Source organism: Rhinoderma darwinii, chromosome 5 (genome assembly GCF_050947455.1).
Source record: "Rhinoderma darwinii isolate aRhiDar2 chromosome 5, aRhiDar2.hap1, whole genome shotgun sequence".
Classification (NCBI taxonomy): domain Eukaryota; kingdom Metazoa; phylum Chordata; class Amphibia; order Anura; family Rhinodermatidae; genus Rhinoderma; species Rhinoderma darwinii.
In genome coordinates, this window is record NC_134691.1 from 221,523,968 (window position 1) to 221,542,704 (window position 18,737).

General features: G+C 43.2%; 1 protein-coding gene across 2 annotated transcripts in view; it reads left to right on the plus strand.

Moving 5' to 3' along the window:
- The window catches only part of PDE1C (phosphodiesterase 1C), an 851,320-nt gene that overhangs the window by 823,603 nt on the left and 8,980 nt on the right, over positions 1–18,737 (plus strand). The gene's annotated exons all lie outside the window — the stretch shown is intronic.

Sequence of the window (18,737 nt, forward strand, 5' to 3'; positions counted from 1 at the left end):
ATTAACATTGAGGTGACTGAGTTGTAAGTGGTGGATTTCCATTTGTGTTCATTTAAAGCTGGACGTTGGCATTCTATTATTCACATGCGGACTCAGCTAGATGTTGACTGGGGTACCTTCGACCAACAGCACAAATGATTTTGAGGAATCATTGTCTAGATGTAAAGGATCTGCCAGACACAGCTTCTGTGTCGACGCCCGTGGGTAATCAGTCTGCACCTGCTCCTATGTCTGTGAGACTGACTCCATCTTCCACCACTCAGGATGGCAGGATTAGGAGTGGGAGAGCCTATCACAGCCTGGCCAGACGGAGCTAGCTCCCACCCACTGTCTATTTATACCTGCCTTTCCTGTTCCTCCTTTGCCTGTGATTCTGCTCTGCTTGTTTCCTGGCTCTGCTGCTGCTACTTGAACTACTGATCCTCTGCTTGTTATTGACCTTGGCTTACTGACCACTCTCCTGCTCTGCGTTTTGTACCTCGTGCACTCCTGGTTTGACTCGGCTCGTTCACTACTCTCATTGCTCACGGTATCTCCGTGGGCAGCTGCCCCGTTTCCCTAGCTTCTGTGTACACTTGTCTGTTTGTCTGTCGTGCACTTACTGAGCGTAGGGACCGTCACCCAGTTGTACCCCGTCGCCTAGGACGGGTCGTTGCAAGTAGGCAGGGACTGAGTGGCGGGTAGATTAGGTCTCACCTGTCTGTCTCCCTACCCCGTCATTACATAATCACAGGTCCATATACCTAGTCTACCCTGGTCCCTGACACAACTATGGACCCCCTTGAGACCCTGGCTCAGCAAATGCAGGGCCTCTCCCTACAGGTCCAAGCACTGGCTCAGAGGGACAACCTGCATGATGCTACCCTGGTAGTGCCCCCACCTCACCTCTTGAACCCCACTTCAAGTTGCCTGACCGGTTCTCAGGGGACCGGAAGACTTTTTTTCTCCTTTCGGGAGAGTTATAGGCTCTATTTTCGCTTAAAGCCCCACTCCTCAGGTTCTGAGAGCCAGCGGGTGGGTATAATTATGTCCCGGCTCCAGGACGGGCCCCAAGAATGGGCCTTCTCCTTGGCTCCTGACGCCCCTGAACTTTCCTCCGTTGATCTATTCTTTTCTGCTCTCGGGCTAATTTATGACGGGACTTACAAGACTGCCTTTGCCGAGAGTCAGCTGGTGACCTTACGTCAGGGTAAGAGATCTGTTGAGGAGTATTGTTCTAACTTTAGGAAGTGGTGTGTAGCTTCTTGGTGGAATGACCCTGCCTTGAGGTGCCAGTTTAGATTGGGTCTGTCGAACGCCCTGAAAGACCTGCTAGTTAGCTATCCCTCTTCTGACTCCCTAGATCAGGTTATGGCTTTAGCGGTACGACTTGACCGACGTCTCAGGGAACGACGACTTGAACGTTTTTGTAACTTCTCCTCTGACTCCCCCATGATGCCTCCCAAGGTTCCGTTGCTTCGTTCTTCCACGGAAGACTCGGATGTACCTATGCAACTCGGGGCCTCCGTGTCCCCCCAACAATGTAGAGAGTTCCGCAGGAAGAATGATCTCTGCTTCTACTGTGGGGATGACAAGCATCAAGTGAACAACTGTCCTAGGCGTAAGAATAAGCAGCCGGAAAACTTCCGCGCCTAAGTGATCATCGGGGAGGTCACTTGGGCGCACAGGTATTTCCCGTAAAGATGAAACCTAATAAAATCTTGCTTCCCTTTCAGGTCTCTTTTGGTGGTAGGTCTGCTACCGGCAGTGCCTTCGTGGATTCAGGGTCTTCTGCTAATATTATGTCTGTGGAATTTTTTGCTATGTCTCTAGCTATGCCATTGATTGATTTGCCTAAACCTGTCCCGGTAGTGGGTATCGACTCCACTCCTCTTGCTAATGGTTATTTTACACAGCATACCCCTGTTTTTTAACTCCTTGCTGGCTCCATGCATTTGGAGCAGTGCTCTGTACTGGTGATGCAGGGATTATCGTCCGATTTGGTTTTAGGCCTTCCCTTGTTGCAGTTGCACAATCCCACGTGGGGGATAATTACCAAATGGGGTAATGAATGCATGACGTCATGTTTTTCTGTTAATTCTATTTCTCTCCCTGAGGTGGTGAACACTCTACCTGAGTTTGTTCAGGACTTCGCTGAAGTTTTCTCTAAAGAGGCCTCCGAAGTGTTACCTCCTCATAGAGAATATGATTGCGCAATCGATTTGGTACAAGGAGCTAAGCTCCCTAAGGGTAGGATATTTAATCTCTCTTGTCCCGAACGTGAAGCCATGAGAGAGTATATCCAAGAATGCCTGGCCAAGGGTTACATTCGCCCCTCTACTTCTCCGGTAGGTGCTGGCTTCTTCTTCGTAGGGAAGAAGGATGGTGGTCTTAGGCCGTGCATTGACTACCGGAACTTGAATAAGGTCACTGTAAGGAACCAGTACCCCCTTCCTTTGATTCCTGATCTCTTTAATCAGGTTCAGGGGGCCCAATGGTTCTCTAAGTTTGATCTACGGGGGGCTTATAACCTTATCCGCATCAAAGAGGGGGATGAGTGAAAGACTGCGTTTAACACGCCCGAAGGTCATTTCGAATACCTCGTCATGCCCTTTGTGTTGTGTAATGCTCCCGCGGTCTTCCAGAATTTCATAAATGAGATTTTAAGAGACCACCTGGGGGTATTTCTTGTAGTGTACCTTGATGACATAGTTGTGTTTTCCAAGGACTGGTCCTCCCACATTGAGCATGTCAGGAAGGTGCTCCAGGCCCTTCGGGAAAACAAACTGTTTGCTAAGACCGAAAAATGTGTGTTGGGGGTGCAGGAGATACCATTTTTGGGTCAAATCCTCACTCCTCATGAATTCCGCATGGACCCCGCCAAGGTCCAGGCTGTGGCGGAATGGGTCCAACCTGCCTCCCTGAAGGCGTTACAGTGCTTCCTGGGGTTCGCTAATTATTACAGGAGATTTATTGCTAACTTCTCGGTCATCGCTAAGCCTCTTACGGATCTTACTCGCAAAGGTGCTGATCTCCTCCACTGGCCTCCTGAGGCTGTCCAGGCTTTTGAGGTCCTTAAGAAGTGCTTTATCTCGGCCCCAGTGCTGGTTCAGCCCAACCAAATGGAGCCATTCATCGTGGAGGTTGACGCCTCCGAGGTGGGAGTGGGGGCTGTCTTGTCCCAGGGTACCAGGTCCCTCACCCATCTCCGTCCCTGTGCCTACTTCTCCAGGAAGTTTTCGCCCACTGAAAGTAACTATGATATTGGCAACCGCGAACTCTTAGCCATTAAATGGGCATTTGAAGAGTGGAGCCACTTCCTAGAGGGGGCTAGGCACCAGGTAACGGTCCTTACCGACCACAAGAATCTGGTTTTCTTAGAATCTGCCCGGAGGCTAAACCCGAGACAAGCTCGATGGGCGTTATTTTTTACCAGATTCAACTTTTTGGTCACCTATAGGGCTGGGTCTAAAAATAGCGTAGCTTCATGGCCAGCCCTCCTTCGGAGGAAGATCCTGCTTGTGTTTTGCCTCCTGGTATAATCATTTCCTCTATTGATTCTGATTTAGTCTCTGAAATTGCGGCTGATCAAGGTTCAGCTCCTGGGAACCTTCCTGAGAACAAGCTGTTTGTTCCCCTGCAATTCCGGCTAAGGGTACTTAGGGAAAATCATGACTCGGCACTATCTGGCTATCCAGGCATCCTGGGTACCAAGCACCTCATTGCCAGAAACTACTGGTGGCCTGGATTGCTTAAAAGACGTTAAGGCCTACGTCGCTGCTTGTGAGGTTTGTGCTAGGTCCAAGACTCCCAGGTCCCGACCAGCGGGTTTGCTATGTTCTTTGCCCATTCCCCAGAGACCTTGGACCCATATCTCCATGGATTTTATCACCGATTTGCGTCCATCTCAAGGCAAGTCGGTGGTGTGGGTTGTAGTAGACCGCGTCAGTAAGATGTGCCACTTTGTGCCCCTCAAGAAACTACCCAATGCTAAGGCGGGATTCACACGACCGGGTCGTTCCCGAGCCCGAGTGTTGGCCGGTAAAATCGGCCATTTTGCCCGGCCGGTTTGCATTAAGTTTTGCATCCGTGCCGGGCCGGGCAGATCCGGACAGTGACATCAGCGGCAACTCCTGAAGGGGAATCCCCATGTGTTCGGGGATTCCGCTTCAGGAGTTTCCCCTGATGTCACTGCCCAGATATGGACAGAGACATCAAGCGCTCTGTCCAGGAGCGGAATCCCCGAAAACACGGGGATTTCGCTCCTTCAAGGAGCTAAAGTGCGGCTAGCACATAGCAGAGCGTGGAGATACCTCCCCGCTCTGCTATAGTGGCGTCGCTACAGTAGTAGCAGCCGCAGCAGCTGCAGCTGCTAGCGGCGCCATCGAAGGTGTCGCCGGGCCAGGGTGCTTTTCAAGCAGGGGAAGTGAGCCAGCGCAGTGATGATCCCGGTGATGGCCGTGTATTACCCGGCCCCATAGACTTCTATGGGAGCCGGGCGGCCGGGTACCCGGGCGAAGATAGAGCATGTCCTATTTTTTGACGGCCGGTTTTCCCGGCCGTCAAAAAGTCGGTCGTGTGAATAGCCCCATTAGTGGTCTATTATTCCCAATGCAGCCGGGTGCCGGCCGATTTATGAACGGCCGGCACCCGGCCGGGAAACCCTGCCGTGTGAATGAGGCCTAAGACGTTAGCTACCTTGTTTGTCAAACACATACTGCGTCTCCATGGGGTTCCTGTCAATATAGTTTCTAACAGAGGGGTACAATTTATTTCATTGTTTTGGAGAGCCTTCTGTAAAAAGTTGGAGATTGATCTGTCCTTCTCCTCGGCTTTCCATCCTGAAACTAATGGCCAAACGGAGAGGACTAATCAGTCTCTAGAACAATATTTAAGGTGTTTTATCTCTGACTGTCAACATGATTGGGTCTCATTCATTCCCCTCGCCGAATTTTCCCTTAATAACCGGGTCAGTAACTCGTCAGGGGTCTCCCCCTTTTTCTGTAATTTTGGGTTTAATCCACGGTTCTCCTCCGTTTCACCTGGTAGTTCCAACAATCCCGAGGTAGATGTTGTTCATCAGGAACTGTGCACAGTCTGGGCCCAGGTTGAACCTAGAGGCGTCCCAGAGCATACAAAAGAGTCAGGCAAATAGAAGACGTTCTGCTAACTCCTTGTTTGTGGTCAGGGATCTGGTGTGGCTATCTTCTAAAAATGTGCGCCTTAAAGTGCCGTCCAAGAAGTTTGCTCCCCGGTTTATAGGGCCGTACAAGATCATTGAAGTCCTTAACCCCGTCTCCTTCCGACTGGAGTTGCCCCCGTCTTTTCGAGTACACAACGTGTTTCATGCCTCCCTCCTTAAACGCTGCTCCCTGTCCTTGGCTCCCTCGAGGAAACCTCCGGTCCCTGTACTCACCCCTGAGGGGGTAGAGTTCGAGGTGGCCAAGATTGTGGACAGCAGGATGGTCCAAGGCTCCCTCCAGTACCTGGTCCATTGGAAAGGATACGGGCCTGAGGAGAGGACTTGGGTACCCGCCCGGGATGTTCACGCTGGGGTATTGCTCAGGAGGTTCCACCTTCATTTCCCCAATAAATCAGGTCCACCTAGAAAGGGTCCGGTGGCCCCTCATAAAAGGGGGGTACTGTAAAGGATCTGCCAGACACAGTTTCTGTGTCGACGCCCGTGGGTAATCAGTCTGCACCTGCTCCTATGTCTGTGAGACTGACTCCATCTTCCACCACTCAGGATGGCAGGCTTAGGAGTGGGAGAGCCTATCACAGCCTGGCCAGACGGTGCTAGCTCCCGCCCACTGTCTATTTATACCTGCCTTTCCTGTTCCTCCTTTGCCTGTGATTCTGCTCTGCTTGTTTCCTGGCTCTGCTGCTGCTACTTGAACTACTGATCCTCTGCTTGTTATTGACCTTGGCTTACTGACCACTCTCCTCGTGCACTCCTGGTTTGACTCGGCTCGTTCACTACTCTCGTTGCTCACGGTGTCTCCGTGGGTAGCTGCCCCGTTTCCCTAGCTTCTGTGTACCCTTGTCTGTTTGTCTGTCGTGCACTTACTGAGCGTAGAGACCGTCGCCCAGTTGTACCCCGTCGCCTAGGACGGGTCGTTGCAAGTAGGCAGGGACTGAGTGGCGGGTAGATTAGGGCTCACCTGTCTGTCTCCCTACCCCGTCATTACACTAGATATACAGAAAAAGTGTTTGAGCTGTCGTAAACTGCTGTTGTCATTGCACTCATATCATTAATAAGGTCTCATAGGTTACTTGTGACAAGTATTTCCTGTGGAGCTTAATGGAGCCTGTTGTTACTGTGGGCCCATAGAGGCAATTCAGTTCCTTTGGTAGACCCTGTACAAATTTACTATTGAGGCTTGTTCATAAGAATATATTTCAGGTCTGCATTTCTGTTATTCAGGGATGTGTACCATATTCCTCAATAGGCATGTACTGTGTTGGGGAATAGAAAGTCTGCTACACAAGCATTTTACACTGGCATACACCAGGATTTGGAAGTGTGCTTGTTTATGTTGTTACTACACAATGCTAAGCAGATATCAAATTTTAACATTCCTCCTCTCTCAAAGAGACCTACTAGAAGAAAATGATAATATAATTTTTAATGTACGGTAGATTAACCCATTAGTGACCGTCCATTAATTTTTTACGACAGCCACTAACGGCTTTATTCTGATGCAATTGGCTTTTTACGGCGCTGCATCAGAATAAATAAATAGAGCAGGGAGCCCTTAAATCTCCCTGCTCTAATGAGTTAGATCGATATCAATATCGATCTACCTGTTTAAACCCTCAGATGCCGCACTCAAAAGTGAGCGCCGCATCTGAGTGGTTTTGGAGAGAGGGAGGGGGCTCCCTCTCTCCCCCCACCGGCATCCTGTGTGTGATTGAAGAGTGCCGGTTTCTTCTATGGCAGCCGGGGGCCTAATAAAGGCCCCAGCTCTGCCACCAGCTATGCCTGCTAGACCATGCCAGAGGCACGGCCTAGCAGATCACTGTCTATTTTTACACGGACAGGCAGTAATACACTGCAATACAAAAGTATTTCAGTGTATTATAAAATCGATCGGACGATCGCTTATTGACGTCCTCTAGTGGAACTAATAAACAAGTAAAAGAAAAAATTAATAAAGTTAATAATAAAAAACAAGTGGAAAAAAATAAAAACCCCACTTTTCCCCTTACAAAACTCTTTATTATTAAAAAAATGTTAAAAAGTTACACATATTTAGTATTGCCGCGTCCGTAACGACCCCAACTATAAAGTTATTACATTATTTAACCCGCATGGTGATTGCAGTAAAAAATAAAATCAAAAACAATGCAAAAATTGCTGTTTTCTGTAAATCCTGCCCTTAAAAAAATTTGATAAAAAGTCGCATCTACTCCGAAATGGAACCAATGAAAAATACAAGTCGTTCCGCAAAAAAAAAAAGGCCTCATACAGCTAGATCGACTGAAACATAAAAAAGTTAGGGCTCTTGAAATATGGAGACACAAAAACAAATAATTTTGGAAAAAAAAGTGTTTTTACTGTGTAAGAGTAGTAAAACATACAAAATCTATATACATTTGGTATTGTTGCAATCGTAACAACCCACTGAATAAAGTTATTGGGTTATTTATACCACATGGTAAATGGTGTAAATTTAAAACGCAAAAAAAGTGTGGCGAAATTGCTGTTTTTTTTCTATCCCCCAAATTTTTTTGGGAAAAGTTAATCAATAAATTCTATGTACCCCAAAATGGTGCTAATACAAAATACAACTTGTCCAGCAAAAAACAAGACCTTATACAGCTATGTCGATGCTAAAATAAAAAACGTATATCTCTTTGAATGAGATGATGGAAAACCTTAAAAAATAGCTTGGTCATTAAGGGGTTACAAATCTAATAAACGTTGTTTATTAGCTTACTTCGATGAGATTCAGATGATAACATGTTCCCTTCTGAGCTCTGTCAGGTGCCGTGCTGTCCTGGAGATATTGTGTGGATCCAATTCACTATCTAAATCTATATCCTACATGTCTTAAAGCTGCAAGAAAAATTATATGAACCCTTTTATATAACCTGGATTTCTGAATTGATTACTAATAAAATGTCATCTGATTGTTACAAATCACAAATATAGACAAGCACAATGTAACTAAACTAATAACACACAAACAGTTGTACTGTTCATGTATATTTATTGAGCAAATTGAGTAAAGATCAATAGTGCATGGAGGATAAGTTAGAGAACCTCTGTGTTAATGACTTGTCAAAGAGCTAAAAGGCAAAAGGTCTTTTAGTTAAAATATGATATTGGAAGTGTTCTTTGCCCATTAAATAAAGGCACATAAAGCCTTGTTACTGACAGATCTGTTCTTCTCAAGAAAGATTGGTTAGTGTGAACCATGCCTCAAGAAGACCTCAGAAGATGTGTTATAGTGATGCATGAAGCTAGAAAAGGCTACAAAAGCATCGCTAAAGATTTGAGTATACATCAATACACGGTTAGACAAATTGTCTACAAATGGAGAAAAAGACTATTGTATTGAAGACTACAAACTGCAAAAACCTCTGTTCATGTGTCCACTATTAGAGAAAAACACTGAACAAGAGTGTTGTTTTTGGAAGGACACCACAAAGTTAGCCACTGCTGACCCAAAAAAACATTGTGGCCCATCTCAAGTATGCCTGAGACCACCTGGATGTTACACAATACTTCTGTTATATGGATAGATGAGACAAGTGGAACATTTTAGCACAAATGCACAATGCTATGTTTGGAGGAAAAATAACCCTGCACACCAACACAAAAACCTCATCCCAACTATGAAGCATGGCGGAGGGAGCATCATGGTTTGGAGCTGCTTTGCTGCCTCAGGGCCTGGATGCCTTCCGATCATTGAGGGAATAATGAATCCAAAGGTGTATTAAAACATTTTACAGCAGAATGTAAGGGCAGCAGTCCATGACCTCAAGCTGAAGAGAAATTGGGTGATGCAACAAGACCCAAAGCACACAAGTTAATTAACTAAATAATGGTTGAAAAAAATTTGTGTTTTAGAATGGCCAAGTCAGAGTCCTGACCTGAACACTATCGAGATGATGTGGCATGACTTGAAGAGGGCTGTTCACACAAGACATCCCAGAAATATTGACCAACTGAAACACATTTGCAGGGAGGAATGGTCAAAAATTCTTCCTCATCATTGTTAAAATCTTAATTGCAGCTGCAGGAAACTTTTGGTGAAGGTGATTTCTGCTAAAATGGGATCTACAGGTTATTAAATTCACGGTTTCACTTACTTTTTTTTCTCTGCACTGTGCATGTTATAGGCTCAATAAAAAAGATGAACAGTACAACTGTTTGTGTGTTAATACTTTAGTTAGATTGTGTTTGTCTATGATTGTAACTTAACCCCTTCCCGACTTCCACTATATATATATATATATATATATATATATATATATATATATATATATATATATATATATATACACGCAAAGCACAGTACGGTTACGTTGTGGTGATAGTACTTGATCAGGAGCTGAGCCCGCACTATCATCGCCGGGTGTCAGCTGTATGTTGCAGCTGACACCCTTCTGTAACCGCTGGGTCTAGAGCTAGTTTCCGATCAGGCTGATTAACCGCTCAGATGCTGTGCTCAATAGAGATCGCAGCATCTGAGGGGGCTTTGTGATCGCTGGGCTGCTGATGGCTGCAATAGCAACCAGAGGCCTAATACTGGCCTCCTGGTCTGTCGGCTATGGTAGTCTCCTAGGACCCGCCCAGAGGCGGGGCCTAAAAGGCTTCCGTAGCTGATGGCAAGATGGGGCCGGCTCAGGAGCTCAGCCGGCGTCATCAGCGGTGGGTGTCAGCTGTATGTTACAGCTGAAACCCTGCTGTAACAGTAGGGACCAGAGCCAGCTCCGATCCCTGCCATTAACCCCTTAGATGCAGCGATCGAAAGCAATCGCTGCATCTTAGTGGTCTGTAGCAAATCGGCAGCCCTGCAATGCGATCACAGGGCTACCGACTGATACTATGGCAACCGGAGGCCTAACAATGGCCCTCCTGCCCTGCAGATTACGGAAGCAGATTAGGCCCCGCCCGGAGGTGGAGCCTAATGGGCTTGCTGTCAGTGATCATAGGCAGTGCAATGTATTAGAACAGCAATCAAACAGTTGGACCTTCAAAACCCCTACTGGGACTAAAAAAAAAAGTGTAAAAAAGGGGAAAAAAAGTTGTAAAAAAATAAAATAAAATTTTTAAGAAATAAAATAAAACACAATCGCCCTTTTTCCCTTGCATGTATCCAAAACTGATACGTATAAAAACTATAGCTCGTCTCGCAAAAAACAATCCCCCATACAGCTCCATCAACAAAAAATTAAAAAAGTTATGGCTCGCAGAACATGGCGACAAAAAATTGATTCTTTTTATAACACTTACATTTTTTTGTGAAAAAGTTGTAAAACATAAAAAAATGCTATAAATTTGGTATCGCCAGAAACGTACGGAAGTAAATTTAAGATGTAATTTTCTAATGCATGGTGAACGCTGTACAAAACAAAGACGAAAAAACGAAGCCAGAATTGCTGTTTTTTGGTCACCTAGCTTCCCAAAAAAAGGCTAAAAAGTGATCAAAAAGTCGCATGTACCCCAAAATGGTACCAATAAGCTACAGATCGTCCTGCAAAAAAACAGGCCTAATACCACTATGTCTACGAAAAAATAAAATTAGTTAAGGTCAGGAAAGAAAAATATGCAGTTGTGCGGGCCCGAGGGGAACATTTCTTCTGTTTCAAGAGGCGATTTATCAAGGCCTTACAATTAGGGAACCAGGAAGGGGAGGGTCCAAACATATCTGCTGGAAGCGAGGGTGCCCATATTATACCAGGACAACACTTCCTAGCAAAATTCCCCAAATTGCAAAGGTGCGGAGTGTGATAAGGGGATAAGAAAGGACACCATTTATCAGTGCAATACTGGCCTGTGCAGCGTAACACACATCTAGGGATTATTATTTTTTTTACCCCATCATTATACCACCTGACTATGCGCCTGATGTACTCTGCCCAGCTTACATATGCCCCCACATTATAAACTGAAATACCAGTAAAACTCTAAATAAAACTACTACCAAGCAAAATCTGCTCTTCAAAATCCAAAAGTCACTCCCTCCCGTCTGAACCCTACAGCGTGCCCAAACAGCCGTTTACTTCCACATATATGGCATCGTCAAACCAAGGAGAACCATTTAAAAAAAAATTGGGGTGTGTGTCTCCAGTGGCACAAGCTGGGCATGACATATTTGCCACTGAAATGGCATATCCAGGGAAAAATTTTAATTTTTACTTTGCACCATCAGCAGCGCAATCATTTATGGAAAAGACCCGTGGGTTAAAATGTTCAGTACACCCCTTAATAAATGCATTGAGTGGTGTAGTTTCTAAAATGGGGTCACTTCTCAGGTTTTTTTTTTTTTATTATTTCACATCAAAGCCTCTGCAATTGTGAACCAATACTTTGTAAGATGCCAAATTAGGCCTCAATTTTGCATGGTACTCTTTCACTCCTCAGCCCTGTTGATCATCCAGGCAAAAGACTAAGGCCACATATAGGGTGTTTCTAAAACCGGGAAACACAGCATAATAATTAGGAAGCTGTCTTTTCATGGTGGCACAAGCTGCGAACCACATATTGGCATAGCTACAGAAAAAATTATATTTTCACTCTTAACATTCCACTAATATCTGGAAAACACATGCAGGATTATCATTCTCAAACACCCCTAGGTGAATACCTTGAAGGGTGCAGTTTCCAACATAGTGTCACATCTAGGGGGTTTCCACTGTTTTGGTCCCACAGGGGCTTTTCAAATGCGACATAGCGCCCAGAAACCAATCCAGCAATATCTGCACTCCCTCCAAAAGCCAAATGGCACTCCTTCCCTTCTGAGCCCTACTGTGTGTCCAAACAGCAGTTTATGACCACATATGGGGTTTTCCCGTACTCGGGAGAAATTGATTTACAAATGTTTTTTTCCTTTTATTTGTTGAGAAAATGAAAAATTTTCAGATAAAACTATGTCTTATTGGAAAAAAATTTTTTTTTTTATTTCCACTGCCCTATTCTAATAAAATGTATGAAACACCCGTGGAGTCAAAATGCTCACTACACCCCTAGATGAATTCCTCAAGGGGTGTAGTTTCCCAAAGAAAGTCACTTTTGGGTAGTTTTCACTGTTTTAGTCCCACAGGGCTTTTGCAAAAGCGACATGATGCCAAGAAGCCAATCTAGCAAAATCTGTGCTCCAAAAGCCAAATGGCGCTCCTTCTCTTCTGAACTCTGCCGTGTGACCAAACAGTGGTTTATGACCACATATGAGGTATTTCCGTACTCTGGAGAAGTTGCTTTACAAATGTTAGAGTTCTTTTTTTATTTTAACTGTTCAATTCTAATAAAATCTATGAAACACCTGTGGGGTCAAAATGCTCACTACACCCCTAGATAAATTCCTCAAGTGGTGTAGTTTCCCAAATGGAGTCACATTTGGGGAGTTTCCACTGTACTGGTACCTTAAGGGCTTTGCAAATGTGACATGGTGCCGAGAAACCATTCCAGCAAAATATACGCTCCAAAAGTCAAATGGCGCACCTTCCCTTCTAAGCCCTGCCATGTGCCCAAACAGCAGTTTATGACCACTTTTGGGCAGTTTTCACTGTTTTGGTCCCACAGGGGTTTTGCGAAAGCGACATGGTGCCAAGAAACCAATCCAGCAAAATCATTGCTCCAAAATGCAAATGGAGCTCCTTCTCTTCTGAGCTCTGCCGTGTGCCCAAACAGCAGTTTATGACAACATATGAGGTATTTCCGTACTCTGAAGAAGTTGCTTTACAAATGTTGGGGGCTTTTTCTAATTTATACCTTGTGGAAATAGATTTTTTTTTTTTAGCTAAAACGACATCTTATTGGAAAAATTTTAAAAAACGTATTCTCACGTCTAAATTCTAATAAAATCTATGAAACACCTGAGGGTTCAAAATGTTCACTACACCCCTAGATGAATTCCTCAAGTGGTGTAGTTTCCCAAAGGGAGTCACTTTTGGGTAGTTTTCACTCTTTTGGTCCCACAGGTTTTATTGAAAGAAAATATATATATATTTTCACTGCCGAATTCTAATAAAGACAATGAAACACCTGTGGGGTCAAAATGCTGTAGTTTCCCAAATGGAGTCACTTTTGGGAAATTTCCACTGTACTGGTACCTTAGGAGCTTTGCAAATGCGAGATGGTGCCATGAAACCAATCCAGCAAAATATGCGCTCCAAAGGCCAAATTGTGCGCCTTCCCTTCTAAGCAATGCCATGTGCCCAAACAGCAGTTTATGACCACATTCGGGGTATTTACATACGCTGGAGAAGTTGCTTTACAAATGTTGCAGTCTCTTTCTGCTTTATTCTTTGTGGAATTTTTTTTTTTTTTTTTAGCTAAAACGACATCTTATTGGAAAAAAAAAATTTCTTTATTTTCACGTCCAAATTCTAAAAAAATCTATGAAACACCTGAGGGGTCAAAATGCTCACTACAACCCTAGATTAAATCCTTGTGGGTGCAGTTTCCTTTGTTTTGGCCTCACGAGACCTTCAAACGTGACATGGTGCCTAAAATAAAAAGAAGGCCCCAAAACCCTCTATGTGCTTCTTTTCTTGTGAGGCCTGTGCTTCAGTCCATTAGCACACTGGGGAAAAGTGTGGGATATTTCTAAAAGCTGAAGAATCTGGGCAATAAATATTGAGTTGCATTTCTTTGGTAAAACCTTCTCTGTTACCGAAAAAAATTTATTAAAAATGAAAATGAATTTCTGCAAAAAAAAATAAATTTGTAAATGTCACCTCTACTTTGCTTTAATTCTTGTGAAATGTCTAAAGGGCTAAAAAAAACGTTCTAAATGCTGTTTTGAATACTTTGAGGGGTGCATTTTTTAAAATGGCATCAATTGAGGGGTTTGTATTGTATGGGTCTCTCAAAGCCACTTCGCAAAAGAACTTGTCCCTGAAAAAATTTCTGTTAAAGTTCTAAGCCTTGTAACGTCCTAGAAAAAGAAAAGGATGTTCAAAAATCGGATCACATTTTACTACTAATATATGCAGAAATCCAAGTAATTACAAAGTGTTCACCTAGTCCTTTTATTTTTCTAGGACGATACAAGGCTTAGAACTTTAGCAGCAATTTCTCACATTTTCAAGAAAATTTCCAAAACCTATTTTTATAGGTATCAGTTCAGTTCTGAAGTGGCTTTGAGTGCCTTATATATTAGAAACCCCCATAAGTCTCCCAATTTTAAAAACTGCACCCCTCAAAGTATTTAATACAGAATTTAGAAAGTTTCTTAACCCTTTAGGTGTTTCACAGGAATTAAAGCAAAGTAGAGGGGAAATTTACAAATTTATTTTTTTTGTCGGAAAATCCAATTTAAGCCATTTTTTTCTGTAACACAAAAGGTTTTACCAGAGAAACGCAACTCAATATTTATTGCCCAGGTACTGTGGTTTTTAGAAATATCCCACATGTGGCCCTAGTGTGGTAATGGACAGACCTCAGAATCAAAGGAGCACCTAGAGGATTTTGGGGCCTCCTTTTTATTAGAATATATTTTAGGCACCATGTCAGGTTTGAGGAGGTCTTGTAGTGCCAAAACAGTGGAAACACCCCCAAAAAGACACCATTTGGCAAACTACACCCTGAAGAAATTTATCAAGGGGTATAGTGAACATTTTAACGCCACAGGGTTTTTGCTGAGTTTAGTGGAATTAGTCCGTAAAAATTAAAATCTAAATTTTTTTCAATAAAACTTAGAAATTATACATTTTTACAAGGAATAAAGAAGAAAAAGTGCCACAAGATTTGTAAAGCAATTTCTCCTGATTACGGCAATACCCCATGTATGGTAATAAACGGCTATTTGGACACACAGCGGGGCTCAGAAGGGAAGAAGCGCTATTTGGCTTTTGTAGAGTCAAGTTTATTCAATTGGTTTTCGGGTGTCATGTCACATTTGCAAAGCCCCTGAGGGACCAAAACAGTGGACACCCCCCAGAAGTGACCCCATTTGGGAAACTACAGCCCTAAAAAGAATTTGTCTAAGGGTATAGTGAGCATTTTGATCCCATAGGTTTTTTGCTGAATTTAGTGTAATTAGGCCATCAAAACTTCTATTGTTTTTAATCTTTTTTTTTTACGGCGTTCACCGTGGGCTATAAATGACATATTTAATTTATTCTGTGGATCGATGCGATTACGGCGACACCATATGTATATAGGTTTTTTAGGTTTTATGGTGTTTGCACAATAAAATCACGGTTTTAAAAAAAATATTTTGTTTTTGTGTCTCCATATTCTAAGAGCCACAACTTTTTTATTATTATATCAGGAAAGCTGTTTGAGGGCTTGATTTTTGCGGAACAAACTGTTGTTTTTATCGTTACAATTTTTGGGTACATGCGACTTTTTGATCCCTATTTATGCAATTATTTGGGAGCTGAAGTGACTAAAAATAGCAATTCCGGTATTGTTTTTTTATTATTTTTTTTATGGCGGTTACCGTGCGGGATAAATGACATTATAGTTTTATGTTTCAGGCCGTTACGGACGCGGCGATACCAATTATGCATAGTTAATTAATTTTTTTCTAATAATAAAGGACTTTATAAGGGAAAAAAGGCGATTTTTAAATTTTATTACTTTGACATTTTGTAACTTTTTTTTACTTTTTTTTTTTTTTAGTCCCACTAGGGACTTGAAGATCCAATTGTTGGATCGTTGTTATAATACCCTGCAATTCTTATGTATTGCAGGGTATTATACCTGTCAGTTTCACACTGACAGGAGGCATATTAGTTCCTGCCTCTGGCAGGACGTAATCGCCTTCAATAGATGGCAGACCGGAAGCCTTTGTTAGGCTTCCGGTTGCCATAGCAATCACCCCCCCGCAACAATCGCCCCCCGCAATCGCGTAGCGGGGTGCCGATGTTGCTATAACAACTTAAATGCGGCTGTCGCTATTGACTGTCGCATTTAAGGGGTTAATCGGTCCGGAACATTGACCCGATGTTTTCCCCCAGTACTAAGGCTGCTAGTAGCAGCCTGCACTGGGAGATGCCGGGCTGCGGGGGGCGCCTGTGTGCTCTGTTAGGAGCACACATAGATTAACAGGCTCCAGGCACAAGGACCAGCTCTGCAGCCCGTTAATCTACGTGGGGTGGTCGGGAAGGGGTTAAGTGGTTCCCGACCGTTAACTGTAAATTCTTGTGGGCGCTTGCTGGGATCTGTGCAGAGCCGATGTGAATTCACGGTGAGTGTTAACAGAACGATCGGGTGTCTCAGAGTGGTGCTGACACCTGGATTGTGCTGTTGACACCTGCCTCTGGTCCCGGAGGCATGATCGGGACCTGATTGGTTCAGGTCCCTATCATGTGATCTTGTGATCATGGCATCGCAGGGAAAGTTTGTTGCAGCAACAAACTTTCCCGGGGATCGATCGCGGGTATTGCCGTTGGTTGTCATGGCAACCGGAGGCCATACAACTACAAACTACAACTCCTCCCACAAAAAATAAGCCCTCACACCACTCTATTGACGGAAAAATAAAAAAGTTATGGCTCTTGGAAAGGTGGGGTTTGACAAATAAAACTGAAAAACCAAAAAAAGGATCAGTCCTGAAATTTCTAATGAAAAACCATTTATGGCTACTTATGGGGTATTGCTGTAATCAGGAGAAATTGTCTTACAAATGTTGGGGTGCTTTTTCTCCTTTATCCTTTGTGAAACTGAAAATGTCAATATTTTTGTGGAAAAAAATTCTGGAAAAAACCTTTGGGGTCAAAATGCTCACTATACCTCTAGAAAAATTCCTTGAGGGCTGTAGTTTCCAAAATGGGGAAAATGTGGTCACTTTTGGGGGGATTCCACTGTCAAGACCTCTTCAAACTGGACATGTTGCATAAGTTTATTCTAAAAAAAACGAGGCTGCAAAATTCTCTAGGTGCACCTTTGCTTCTGAGGCAGGTATTTCAGTCCATTTGCACACAAGGGCCACATGTGGGATATTTCTAAAAACTTTAGTTGCGTTTCTCTGGTAAAAAACCTTCTGTGTTACACAATTTTTTTTATTACAAATAAATTTCGGCAAAAAATAGTGTAGTACCCTCTGTTAGCCAGAGACAATATGCAATGTTAAATACTTTTGTGTCAAAAAAGACAAAAGTATAGAAGGTATGATACCTTTATTGGCTAACCATAAAAGTTCTATATGGAAGCTTTCAGAGCACACAGGCTCCTTCTTCAGGCTAGTTTAATTAACATTCAAATGTTGTGCTTTTTTCTGTCATTCATTTGTTAACTTGCCTGAAGAAGGGGCCTCTGTGCTCTGAAAGCTTGCATATACAACTTTTATGGTTAGCCAATAAAGGTATCATACCTTCTATACTTTTGTATTTTCTGACACAAAAGTATTTAACATGGCAAAAAAAAAATGAAATGTGTAAATTTCACCACTACTTGGCTTCAATTCCTGTGAAACGCCTAAAGGGTTAAGAAACTTTCTGAATGCTGCTTTGAATACATTCAGGGGTGCAGTTTTTAAAATAGGGTGAGTTATGGGGGTTTTCTAATATATATACCCCTCAAAGCCAGTTCAGACCAGAATTGGTCCCTGAAAAAATAGGCTTTTGAATTTTTTTTGAAAATGTGAGAAATTGCTGCTAAAGTTCTAAGCCTTGTAACGTCCTAGAAAAATAAATGGACGTTCAAGAAACGACGCCAACATAAAGTACTGTAGACACATGGAAAATATAAATTAGTAAATATTTTGCGTGGTATTACTATCTGTTTTACAAGCAGATACGTTTAAATTTAGCAAAATGCTAAGTTTTTATTTTTCACAAATAAATGTAAAATTTATCAACTAAATTTTTTCACTAACATAAAGTACAATATGTCACTAGAAAAAAATCTCAGAATCAGGGTGTGTCCTGAAGAGTTTAAATAACCTATATTTGGCTCAATAACAAGATTTTGATTATACCCCCCCTAATATTTGCCCTGAGGAAATTGCTCCAAAATGTTCATTATTGACTGTGAGCTAAGGTTCAGGCACACCACTTCACAAACTAGATTCATCTAGAATTATCTGAGATTAGGAAGGAAATATTGTATTCTGTAAAGAGGTGTACACTAGAGTCACCTCTGGGACCTTCACCTATCTCCTGAACGGGGTCGGCCAACCCCACCTAACATGGTGAGACTGCCGATGGCTGCTGCATTCAGGCAAAATATCAGTGCACAGCAGGACGGGTTACTGAAAACAGCAGAACTTGCTGACTACATGGAGCTCCCAAGTCACGTATACAGCATAGCTCGGTGTGCTACGCTGTGTCCGGAAACCTATCCTTCTGTGCACTGATTCCCCACATGGAGGTGGCGGCCAGTGGCTGCCTCATTATGTGGGTCGGAGTCGGGGTCCCCGTTCTGGAGATAGATACAGCTATGGGACCCGCACCTATCAGACATCTATCAGGATCCACATCTATCAGACATTCATGGCATATCCTGTGGATATGCCATGAATGTCTGTCATGATACTATCCCCTCAAGCTTCAGGATGAGAGTGATTATTTAAATGTTTTCTATCCAAAAGAGATTAAGTTAGAACTTGGAAAAACTGAAACTACTACATGTGATT